General features: G+C 36.6%; 1 protein-coding gene across 3 annotated transcripts in view; it reads right to left on the minus strand.

Annotated features, from left to right (window-relative positions):
- The window catches only part of LOC105199222 (matrix metalloproteinase-2), a 184,658-nt gene extending 171,922 nt beyond the window's left edge, over positions 1 to 12,736 (minus strand). The window contains exon 1 of one of the 3 annotated variants that reach the window (XM_026137978.2): positions 12,538 to 12,736. The gene's annotated coding sequence lies outside the window, so the exon portion shown is untranslated. Of the gene's footprint in view, positions 1 to 4,123; positions 4,313 to 12,537 lie in introns of those variants that run through there. The other 2 variants (XM_011166207.3, XM_039457605.1) reach the window with 2 other exon arrangements.
- Positions 12,737 to 13,753: the final 1,017 nt, after the last annotated feature.

A 13,753-nucleotide genomic window follows, 5' to 3' on the forward strand; every position in this document is an offset into this window, starting at 1 on the left:
AGAAAATGACGAACACATTTTAGACCAGGTGCAAAAAAGTGATACAAAGGTATTCACAATTCTGGTAGAAAAAAATAATTCGAAAATTACTATCTTGCTAAAAGAGAAATCAATTCAAGATTAATTAAATAATTTTTTCAAACAAAAATACAAAGTTTTTGAGAACTTAATATGCACTATTATCCTTTAAGATTAGGTAGAATTATGAGACTTCCTTTAAATAGACTTTCCGAAGGCATTAGACCTCGAAAGCGAGCGAATGCAGGTGGGACATGATCGAACGGACTGCGCAATCTCCCTATCGGGTCGTTGACGCGAGTCTTTCTTTCTTTCCACAGTAAACACAATAGATAAAAGACTGGGGACAAGAAGAGACAGAGAGAGAGAAAGACTCGGTCGAAGACCCTTATGAGAGATACATCCGAACAATATTTTAAGCAACCTCTTCCGATCGTGTTAGCTAGAATCATGTTCCAATTACTGTGTAAATCATAAATCACTAGAGATAATTGCCAAAATTTCGAACTTTATGCGCAAAGAAAGAAGATATATTATTTTATTTGACAAAAATATTTGTCTAAGTGGAATTTTAAAAATTAAAAAAAAATACTAGTGAATTAGATAATTATAATAAATTAAAAATTTAATCGAGCAGATTATTCCTAGTGGAAATTTTTCAATAATTCAAGATAAAACTAACGACTGAGCCCCGGAATTTATCTGTATAGCTTTAAAAGTCACGCTTTATCATGATCGTAAAATCGAAACATCCATTGGTATCGCACGAAAAACAAATGAACACTGTATTCCAGGGATATAACCGTTAACGTATAATAGTGCGCGATTAATAGCGGAAAAATGATTTCGGAGGAAACGGCGGTGTTTAGCGTGAAACATCCTCCGTATCATATTTTCTACGTGGAAGCGGATAATAATGATGGAATTTTATTTAACTACGTATAATCGCAGAAGTGAACACGATAAAAAGTAACGTCATGAAGCGAAGTGCAACGGCGCGCTATACACACGATGCTGTGTACGTACGATATGACCAATACTCGACGTTCTTTGAATTTCTCATAAAGAACGAAAGAATTTCCAAGTGTTTTCCGCGAATATTTCTCCGGTCCGGAGAAAAATGGTCAACAGTTGTACAATATTTGGATGAATTTTCTGTGACATTACGGAAAATCGAGAGAAGACAAAAGCAAGCGTTTGGAAAACTAATTTTTCATTAAATTTCGAATATATCAGTTGTTATTTACACAGCATTGAATTGCCCCTTCTCGCATTACAACTGCATGAAATTGTTTAAAACGCGCATTTAAAGGTCAACAAGCAAAAGGATTTCAAAATACTGCAGAGTGGGTGTAAAATGATTTCTGTTCGAACTATTCAATTCGTTATCTATAGATTCAACCAACGCATTCTTCTCAATTCACATATCTATTTAGAAAATCAGATTGTGTATCACAAAAATCTGTGCATGCACTCAGAACCGTGTGTCCCGGCATTCCTTGCTTTCGGCGAAAAAAAAAAATGAGAATGAAAAAAAGAGAGAGAAATTGGCCATGATGCCGCCACTGCCCACTCGCGCGGATATTTTCTGAATTGTAAAGGTCTTTCCTTGCATTCGACGATTTACAGTGCCGCTTACAATCGTATTTCGAAATAAAGATTTAGCACACATAAAAATTCATACTCTCGCTGAGTAACTGCTATCTGATTTTACTTTTTTTATTTTAGTCGAATGATTTAAACAATTTTATCGAAAAAAATGCATTCCATACGGTTTTATATATTTTTATCGGTCAAAAATTTACGATTTCTTTACATTCATTTATCATATTTCCGTTTTATTAAAAATAAATGGTAAATATTTATGTATATCTATACTGAGAGAAACATTTTTTTAATGAAAAAATACATGTGTTTAAAAGTCTATTTTGATACAAGCATTTGCTTCAAGTAAAAATATTTTCTTTTAAATAGACATGTTATCTTAAATATATAATTTTTTGTACATGTACATTTTTTATATTTAAATAATAATTTTATAAATAAGCTAATATTATTAAACTTGATTAAATTGTTTTCTTACATAAAAAAAAAATCTAATTACCTTGAATATAAAAACAGTCCAGCAGTAAATATTTTCTAGAATTACAAGAAAACAATTACTCGATTACTAAAAATTATTTCTTCGTTTTATTTACATAAACATTTCAATTAAGAAATTTTTAGCTTGACTGCAAGTAAATAATTCTCTATTAAAATATTTGTTCTCTCTTTCTACGAAAAGAAATCGTTCAGAATTACAAACATTTAGAATCATATCGATCTCTCCATTACGACTTACGTTCGTTTCCTACCTGAAATTTATTTTTCTATTTTCCCAAGGGAAAGAATCAAAACGAAATAAAGCGTGCATTAGGGAAAGCGTAGGTGAAGCACTGCAGTACAGTTCTATATTATAGATCGCGAGCTCTCCTAACCGTACCATCTATCTGCCTGCATTAAAGTTGTACTCGTTTCTTGAACCTAGACCGTGAAATATATCGCGCGCACCTTGCGGCATGAATCAACCTGGCCCCGGCACTCAGGGGGTTTTCCGGAGCGCGGACTAGTGCAAATAATTCACACGGTATGCTAATCGCGTCTAAATCGGTGCAACGGTGACTCGCGCGCGCATACCAAATCGAGGCCGAATTGAAGATATCGTTAATGTCACAGCGTAACTTTTGTTGCGAACGAGAATTCTTACTCGTTACGGCATGTAATGTACCTCGCGACACTTATCGCGCATATGATTCACTCAATTTTCCGTAGTTTAATTGCATTTCCCCGGCTAAGTGTTATTTACTCTTAGCTGGTCTCAGAAGACTGACTTTAAATCATTTATCGGTAACCAAGTTAACGCTCGTCCTCCGCAAGTACTCAATTAATTACGCTAAGTAGCTTTGAAATCACGTTTAAGATCGGAATTCTATTAAAGGCGCGGTAATTGTACAAATTTTAAATTAACTACCAAACGAAATTGCGTGTACGGCTGCTCTCGTTTGAACTTCTGAAATTTAATTGGCCGTATTCGCCTGTTTAATTTGCCATGGTTATCGATTTTCCGACATTAAAATGTATCTTAATACCTTCTGAATATCAATATAGTTGCAAAAGTATCCGATATGTTCACAGTCAGATCGCGTATTTTTCATGTTATATTTAATTTGCGAAACGAATTTCCGTTCGCTGCGCATTCGCGAAAAATTCTGAAAAAGAAATTCTATTTCGCGTTTTGAAATTGCGTTATCCATTTTTTTTTTTCCGTAAATATTGACACAAACTAAACTCTTGTCATCGGCAAACTGTTTCCATTTGAAGGAAGCCAAATTCTGGTTTTGGCTGGCAATTTTAAACCGTGACGCGGCACAATTCGCAACATGTTCTTCGTGCACATTGCGAGGGGGAAAAAAAAAGGTTCAATCCCAAATTCAAGCGTCGTGCGCTTCCGTTCGCGCACACATCGCCGTTATACACAAAAAATTCAGTACGTATCCTCCCTCCGTTTCCGTTCCCTTCTCCTCGCCCACGCATTCAGACACGCGTACACACATGCACACGTTCACATGCGCGCGATTTCTTTATTTCTCATAATCATCATACGTAGTGTTCTCGATGCAAAAGCAACGTTCTTTTCTTTTTTCAAAGATTACCTTCGTTCTACTTTTTGATCAAAATTTTCGAATTCATTTACAAAATTCCAAAATTCAATTTAGCAATTCAGAATTATCATACACAAAACTCTATATATAAATTTTATGTTTCGTTATTTAACGGGATTTCAAGTTGCGCTTAAATCGTGAAAACATTTTAAGTAATCCAGAAATTAATTTGTACACTTGAATTGATAAAGAACAGATTTTTGGGAGTAACAGCCGAGACACTACGCTAACGAGACTCGTCTCTTCGTCGCTGAATTAATCGTCACGATAAATTTCCACATTTTGAAAGCGACTGTTCCGATCCTGGCATTCGCAAACAAACGGTACGGTAACGTTGCAATTGCACACTACTAGGGATCAACTGTATTTTTTTTTTTTTTTCCGGACAAAGCTCGAGAACGTACAATGCTGCGATCGGTGCGGTTCGCGCTATCATCTCCGCGCCGCCGCCGCCGTCGCCGCCGACGACGTCATTTCCTGCTCCCGGCGGCGAGATCAATCGCGTTAATCCCAGGAGGACCGCGAATACGCACTTGTGCACCCCTTTCGGTGAGAGAAACACCCACATGCGAACAGCGCGCCGCGTGCCGCGCGACTGACGCCCGTCTCCTTCGAGGGCCCACTCTATGGTACCTCCACTTCTCTCTCTCGCTGCCCTCTCTCTACGAGAATCCGTCCTCGTCCGGCTCGCGGTCGAAAGAGAGAGAGAGAGAGAGAGAAAGAGAGAGAAGCAGTCCTTTTCCCGTAGGAAGCAAAATTGTAGCCTATTTAGCCTTCTCCTTTTCAGTCTCTCTTTCCCTTTATTTCTATCTTGTCCCATTGAAGAAGCTATTAGACCAAATATATGATTGCAACGTGTGCAAGTAAGCTTTGATCCCCGGCGATCGCGGTGAGTAAAGAATCCTTTTTGCGCAAAGAGCGCTGCGAGTTTTCTAGAATCGAATAAATTAAATTTGCATTTGTAGTTTTATATCAGCAATTTATGTCGATACATTTGGCGCGAGCGCATGTTTATTTGGAGAGTATAAAGAGAATATAATATTCATTAAAATCATTTATATACAACAGACTGATAACAACTTTTTCGCAGCGTTTTTCGCTTCATTTATTTTAAATCAATTCATTTGCAACATTTAACCGTAAAATTTAACAAAATTCTATCAGATTATTATTTACTCATTTACCTCCATGACCGCTTTCTCTTCATTACTGCTGTTATTATAGATTTATTGCATCACCGTTACCAACTTTATTACTACCCAGTATTTTCATGTTTAATGTTGCGCGAATAAACAAAAAATCAAGTTTACTTGTACAGGTTTGTTCAACTAATTGAAACTAATTTTTATATATTGTATTATACACCGCGATGAGGACACAGTCTCGTTTCCCATTAACTGCGTGTATCATTTGTATAAATTTATCATAAATTTAAAAATTTGTGATAATTTAAAGATCCTGACTCTTTCACGATGCGATATTGTTTAATATGACGTCGAAAACGAAAAATGACAATAAAATAAATCAATTGCTACGTAGAACTTTATTTTAAAGTTTTTCCCTAAAGATACAATATAATAATTCAAATTGTAATTCTGAAAATATACGGCAAACTAAGATATCTGTCCGATATGTCACTTAGAGATGTAAAATAATTCTTGAAACAATAATACATTTCTCAGTGTAATAAAATCTATCACGGTGATGATTTTCGACAGCTGAAAAATGCACCATTGTTTCAAGAATTATTTTACACTTCTATGTGATACGTTACACGAATCGGACAGATGTCTCAGTCTGTCGCATATATTACAAATTTCAGAATTACAAAATTAAATTCTTGAGAGAACGGCAAAATAAAGCTGTACACAGCAATTAATTTATTGCATGTCGTGCTTGTGTTACGTCATACGAACAATATCGCGTCGCGAGAGAGAGAGCAGCTTAAACCTTAAATAAATGAGCTGATTATAATAAAAACGCGTAAGTATTTGATAATACTTAATGGACACATTCAATGGAAGTAACGAAAATATGAAAATTTAAAAACAACATTCCCTCCTATCTCGTATCTCCTAAAAAGTGTGTCAGGTCTCGGAGGACCAAAGTTATGCGGAGTACTTCATATGCACGATATCCGAGAAAGTCATACAAGATTAAAAATTACATTACGTAATAAAACGTCTTCGTAAAAGAAGTTCAATTGTCCGAACTTCAAAATTGCCTGGATATTTAGTATGAAAAATTAATAGTAGGGAAGCAATATTTTAAATTCATGGAACGAAAAACCGAATGAAAAGCGGCGAATATGTCTAAGGGTGCCCCGCACAATTGTAACAATTAAAACAGAAAGGAGATCCCCGCCCACGCCGCGAAATTGAACGATTTTTCGAAACGTATCCCGCAGGAGACATCGGTATGCCTCTCATGAATGATGCGGAATCTAGGTTGAATATTAATGTCATTAAAACAAATTGAATTCAAATAAAAGGACAGAAGTCCCCGCGTGTATCTTGGCGCTTGCCCAAGAATTTTCGCCCTTTCCTCCGGAGTCGCGTCTTTCTTCGCCGCCGCGCCAAAGGAAACGTATGACTTACATAAGTTCGAAGTTTCCGTATTCCAGTCACCGCAAAAGTAATTTCGCCCAGCGCGGGGACTTTAGGGTTCTCCTACTTCGCAATTTAAAGGGAAAGCGAAGAGGGAAGGAAGAAATATCGGAGCAGCGTAATGAAGCGGGCTTATTCGCGTCGCTTTTATCTCCTGATCTCGTGCCTCAACATTGATCACCCTTTGAGACTTTACCCTTCTCTTAATCTTACTTATTTAATTCCCTATCATTCTACGTACGTCAACTGCACAATTCCGTCTTCTTTACTTTCTACCCTCTAACTTTATTCTCAAATTACATTATAATCCCTCTTTTTTTTTTAATTTTAATGATAAATGATAGCTGCATACTTTCATAAAACGTGAAGCGCTAGATTTTCGCAAATGCTCCTCTCCAAAAAAAGTAATCGACCTCATTAGCTCAAGAGCATCTGATCTGCTCTGTTCACTTTGCTAGAACGCGCTCTCTGCCGTCCGATGTAAGTCCAATTTATTCTCAATTAATTAATATAAATTTATAGAAAATCGATAAAACGATAATTCCACCAGTAATTAATTTTATATTATAACTCCGATTAATACAATATTTACGTTCAAGATGTTGACGTTCCTGAACACTTTGACCTTGTTTTATAATAGACTCGCATTTGCATAGACATATTTGTGAGGGGAGTTACGGTCCTCGCCAAATTTCCATTTGACTATATATCACACCACTTAAGAGGATCCAAATTCAGGATCGAAACGTACGACTGTATTGACATTTATTCACTTCATTTATTCGTTGGAGCCAGTTTTATTTGTTAAAAAAAGAAAAGAGTAAGTCCGGTGAATTATTAGTATTATTATATTAGGAGATACACTATTATGTAAAAACTCGAGTTATATACATCGTAAATTACAAAATCTTGTTAAAAAAAAAAGCTTCAAATATTCCGGGGGCAGATTCACGCTGCTCGTCGCCTCCATCTCCTTCCCGTACACCCACTCGTTCCCATTCGTCCTGGGAACGGAGAGAGCCCACACTCGTAGGCGTTGGCGAACGGGTGTTCGGATGGCACGCGTGTTCCGATGTAGCGCGGCGCGCTCGAAAATGGTAAAGGCGATTTGTTGAATTGACAAGATAAACAGCGTTCTCTCCCGGGAGACCTACCTAGGATCGATTCTATTAAAACGACCCTGGAAATGCAAATGGGGAATTATGTGCCCTCGGTGTGAGTCCGAGCTATTATTCGTCGCGGCGCCGCCGCCGGTCGCTCGAGCGAGGGACACCGGCGCAGCGTGACATCGTCCGGAAAATTCATTAGCCCGCACGTGTGGAAAAAGATAAGTCTGACGTAGGCAAAAATGCAAATGCAAACGAAAGTGTACGAGACTACGGCTCACTATTAGATCTATTCTTTGCTTCTCGTTGGGCGTGTTCTTTTGAAATGCTCTCTCCACACTCGTCCGGAAATTTCTGTTTAACTTCTTTCTTTCAATAACACGAATACATACATTAGAGATTAACGGAGACGTTGATTAAAATGCATTTTTAAAGTGAGTTGCGTAAAATTCGTGTGAACAACAACTGCTTATCTTGTTTAATAATTGTTTTATCGATTATTGTGTATTAAACGATTATTACGAAGCAATGTGCTTTAATAAATTGCGTAATATAGAAAACAATTGTTTAAAAAATTTTTTAATCACGAATTTTCCTTTATTATTTTCACACATTGTATATTACTTTTATATTTTTATATCTGTCTGTCTCTTTCTTACTTCTACCTTTTAAATTCTTTAACTTTTATTTTTCTTTTCTACTTTTCAACCTTTCGTTATAATCTAATTTCTTTTAAATGATCAATTCTTTTTATGCCAAGTAATATTCTAACATTTTGCTGCTGGCTTATTCACGCCGTCAAAAAACAGAAGAAAAATAAATGCATTTGTCGTGTCAGTCGGGTAACGTGACAAACACATTAAAGCACGGAAAATATATCGCCGAGGAAGACGGGAAAAAATTCGCCTGCGGAAAAAAAGTAATTCCGATGTAAATAAATGGAAATACGAGGAGCATATAGCGCGTGCGTTCGAAAAACGAGGGTACGTTTAATACAATACGTGACATTTTCCGTAATTTTGTCCTACGTATGCACGTACATGGGTGCGCGTATGGATACCGTGCGGGTGATACACGAGTATGGGAGTGCACGAATCCGATAACGTACGGCTGCCGAACGCACCTGACCCTTCCTTAACGATACTCGCAGGAGATCATGTCCTTTTGCCTGCTCCCCTGCGCCCAATCCCCCCGTTCGCGATCGATACAACAACAAGGCAAAATTAATTCTACATCGCATGTTAATTAGAACACGGCCGATAGGGATAACTTGTGTATGACAAGACGTATCGACTGAACGTCTACGTATGTAGACCAATTACATTTGAAATATTAAAGAATTCTTTGTTATCCGGAAAAAAAATATTCATATATATAATTATACATAATTATCATATATAATTTTTATATAATTTATATATAATCACATATAAAAGTTTTCCCGGAAGATTTCGCTCCTCATTTCTTCTTTTCGTCGGAAAGTCCATCTTTCAAAATTTAAAAAGATTCAATCTGACATTTTATTTTTATCATTATGTTAATTAATCATATAATAAACGCATGTAATATAAAGATATAAATAGATTTAATGAATTATCTATATGTAGATAATTCATTAAATGCATTTGTATTTTAGAAACATGTTAATTCTCTCTCATTGATTTTAAAATCCGCTTAATTAGAGAACTCGAAAATGATATGCCATGAGTGATAGTAATTAAATTTACATCATAATTAGTAATACAGTTATAAACTGATTTTGCTAAATATTAATTTATTATTATTATTATTACACTGCATTTCATTGAATTCTTCAACGTTATAAACATCATTTTAATAGAAGTTTATTAATTTAAAAAGCTCTCAATATAATTTCCGCATTATTCCCATGTATTCATCTAACAAAGACATCAATGCAAACTAAGCTATATAATTAACAAATTAATTACAACTAAATTTGATGACCAGATCGTAGCAAAGCTAATTAATTAGTCAGACTGTCGTGACACACTTGTATTTAACTATGGCATTGATATTTAAATTCATTTCCTGAACGCAGCTATTATCAGGCGCTGGAGCTTACGTAAAATTGACGAGACTCGAATTACGAACCGGAATAAACCGTGAGGAAAGCGAGTTACGCGAAGTTGCGTCGTCGTCGGAGTGGTTTGATAACCGCCCGGTGATATCGGTCAATTAATATGTATATAAAGCTCGTCGAACCCGAAACCGCTCACGGTATAATCAGCGGGGCTTTAAAAGCCCATCGTCAACAACGTATAACGGCGCGCGATGAATGGCCGGTTGAGGCAACCGGGCACCGTGTGGGCCAACGACCAGCCGCTTCCCGCGAGATAAAAGTACGCGAGCTGCGAGATAAGCCACGCGACGAATTCATCCTGCCGAAGACGTGTGGGTGCTGCGCCGGAAGAGGAGGCCCCCTCCGGTGGAGCGCCACGGCAAATCGGCGCGACACTGACTCTCGCGAATAGCGAAACCTATATTTAACCCTTTTATCTATCCTTTTCAGTAGAATGGAAACGGTCGAAAAGCACTTGTATCTTCACACGGTTAATTCTCCGTGTGTGCGTGCCAACTACTCTTACTTGAATTATTTTGAAATAATATAGTTCAATTTCGTAGTTCAATTACTATTTTTCAAATTTAAATTTATGTTAAAAAAAGATATTTTCTAAAAAACATATATATATTATTAATTTTACAATTTAGTAAAAAAAGTATTAATATTTATAATAATATATTACATATATTAAATATATATTACTCCCAATTTAAAAAAAAATATGTGACTTTTTTAAAAATCATGATAATCTCAAATGTTTAATTTTCATCAAAATTTACTTTATAGTTATATCAAATAAATTTATTCAATTTATTAATCATTTTTTTCTCCTAAAGAGATTGATTAACTCCTTTGCAATTTTTAATTTCAAAGCAAAGCAAACGTATAAATTATGCTGCACCTTTATTTATAATAATTTGTAATAATTTATGCATATAATAAATTTCTCTATTAGATACAATCTTGTAAAACCGAGTAAAACAGCTGAAAACCTAATAAACGACTGTATGTTAAAGTGTCATGCAATGATAAAAGGAAAAGGGGAGGAGATAGTGAACAGGTCAGGCGAACAGTAAACTGCCTTCGCGAACAATGACAAATGACGCGGTGAAAAAAAGTCATCGCCTGATGAGTGCATTAAATAAAGCAGGCGGATAAAAACATTGATACAGAAGTATCAAAATGATTCACAGGCAGACGGGCGCGACAGGCCGGAAGCCACTGATTGTTCCGAAGGGTGGTGAACTCCTGCCAAAGGTCAAGCGCCTTTTTGCCAATTAACGAGAGCAGCAGAAATTTCAGCGGTGGCGAAAAATTAACAGATATAAATTCTAGGATATCCAATTGCATTATGTGTAAAGGTGCAATCGCGTTATAAGGTACGGCAAAATGAAATAAATTATTAAAATGATAAATTGTCCAATAGGCATATTGCAAATCATAATATGATCCATACGAGATCACAATGAAACGAATACAATTGTTAAATCTGGAAATGCGAGATACAATATTTGCGTAGTATCAATATTTTACGACAGGTAATGTACATTGTGCTACATTTGATAACGGACACGTATGTTAATATGTATGATACGTTAATACGTGTCGTAATAATGGCGGGGAACGTCATTGGATTTAATGGACAAAATTATCGAAATGCAATCTGTTTCTCGAGAAATAATATCGCTCGTAAAAAAGGTAATTTAACGATAAATTGAAAATTATAGCATCATAAACGTCGCGAACGCAATCGATTCAGTAAATTACAGTTTATGGAATGGATGAGAAAAATGGATTCTAATTTAACAAACACTTTGTCTGGGAAGAACTTCGAAGCAATCACGTTGATTTGAAAAAAGATTGAAGATATTTATCAGGAAAAAACGTACAGAATTCTACAGTAATTCTACAGAATGTTTCATTGCGTTTACGAGCATGCAAACTTCTTTGAATAATTTTTAAGATTTAAATTTTCTTTAAAGAAATTTTATATATATGTATATACAGAGAAAGACAGTACCCAATTTGATATTAATTATATATTTTTATGAATATTAATTTAAAGCTGTTTTTATTTAAAAAATTAAATTATAATATCAAAATTCTACATTATTCTGATAAATATAAAAAGCTAAAATAATATAAAATAAACTTCGTAATTTTGCATAATTTAAAAAATGTAACTTTGTAATTTTTTATAAATTATTATAGATAGTTTAATATATTAATTATTCTAAATATTTAGAAGATATTTATATTATAAGTTATATTTTAAATTATATTATTATAAACATTTCATTATGAATATTTTATGACCAATTCTTTTTTGCGAAATGGAAAATTTGTAAAATTTAAAGACCAATATTAAGACCCTTCGAACAAGAGTAATAATTACTTTCATAAAGAAAATTTAATTAAAAATTCTTGTACTTTTAATAAAGCTTTATTCTTGACTTTAATTGAAATTGGGTGAAATTTTACTGTAATTTTATTTTAATAAAATTCGCTCACAAAATGAAGCAGCTGAAATTTTATTTTCAATAATTGATTTATAGAAAATTTATTTAAAAAATGCATCTATTAAAAAATATAGTTTTAAATTATTAACCTTTTATACTTATATTGATAATATTGCTTCTAAATTTATCAGAAAGGAAACTGTCTCTCAATACACAATTTAAACTTACATTAGTTAAACCCTTAAGGAATAGAGGAATGTAAACAAAAAAAAAAGATTAAGACTTGTAAGACTTGTAGACAATATTTCCTATTTTTCTTTTCCAGAACAAGGTTTCTAATCCTGCATTTCCTTAGTTGCCTGGGATGCTGTGGCCACTCCACTTACCTACTTAAAGATTAATAAAAATACGACTGAATTTGCGCATTAAATGCACACAGCATTAATTGTTCTTGTTTAACATTCGACGAACAAGGACAAATTATGCTGCATACGTTTGAAGCGCAATTCGAAAAGGACGTTTTGGAACCGAACCTAAATGTTGCATCCTTGAAGTCTCACTCACCAAACGTCGCATCGTCTTTGCAACACCGTCGTCTGTCCCATCAAACACTCTCGTCGTCTCTTTCATCGGGCAACGCCATCCAATCAAATCCCTCGGTGATCGCGACGACACGGTACTCTTCGAGACGTGACACTTTTCGGCATTCGCGAACATCCATCCCGTCACTGCAGGCGATCTGCTCTCGGCAGAAAACGCGAGATATGGAAATGACGACACGATCGTTTCGCGGTGACAAACTCGGTCTCGTGCTCCCGATTTCGGGTTGGGTTAGGTTAGGTTAGCGGTCGTCGTATCACTTTATTATCCTTCTTCTTCTTACATTAGATAATTTGGCTCCTGACTCACTACCCAGTAGCTGTCTAAATCCGGAGCGTTACGGCCATGCCTCGAATTACAGATTTAATAGATTCAAAGAACGAAACGACGAGTGTCGGCTTTGTCGCAGTCGTCGCCGGCGGCCGATTGTGATGCAATCGACAGGCACAAAAATATAAATTGTAACAGGCGGCATAACATTCGACCTCGTACGCGGTCCCAGACGAACTCTACTTTGTCATCCGACGCAGTGGCGATCCGAAACAAGGGATCCTCGATCGAGACGCGAGTCCGTGAGTGAGAGAAATAGAGAATTCCGCGCGAAACAAACGCGGACGCGGACGCGGCGAAGATGGCGGCCGACGACTTCGAACTCGACTCTGCGGCACTCTCGATCGCGCGCAACTCGCGTGCCTCGCGATTGTCGCCGCGGAGGGAGCGTGGCCGATCGCTCTTTGTCTTCCGGATGCGACCCGGATGCGTGTCGTGACCGCGCGCGAGTCGAAGGATACTCACCGGGTGGAAGAGTCCGCGAGGAGGAGCGCGACGAACTTCGCGCGCGACACGGCCGTCATCCGAACGCGACGGCGCTGCCCGACGGGGTTCACACGCACGGCGCGCGCCACGTCGTGAAGCAGACGCCTACGACGAGGCGGGCGAAGACTGTCGGTGTTGCACGTACAGAGGTCGCTACGACGCAGCGTGGCGTAAAGTCACTAGATTTAATAATCTAGTGACTTTAGCGTGGCGCTGCGATTCCCCCTGCGAAAGCGAAAGACGGAGCGTGCGAGTGAGAAGCGACAAATGGAAAATGTAAGCAAATTATAAGGGTGAGTGCACTTTTCATTTGATTTTAATTAAAAATGTATCACACCCATAAGGGGGACGGCTCAATTACGAG

Source organism: Solenopsis invicta, chromosome 14 (genome assembly GCF_016802725.1).
Source record: "Solenopsis invicta isolate M01_SB chromosome 14, UNIL_Sinv_3.0, whole genome shotgun sequence".
Taxonomy (NCBI): Eukaryota; Metazoa; Arthropoda; class Insecta; order Hymenoptera; family Formicidae; genus Solenopsis; species Solenopsis invicta.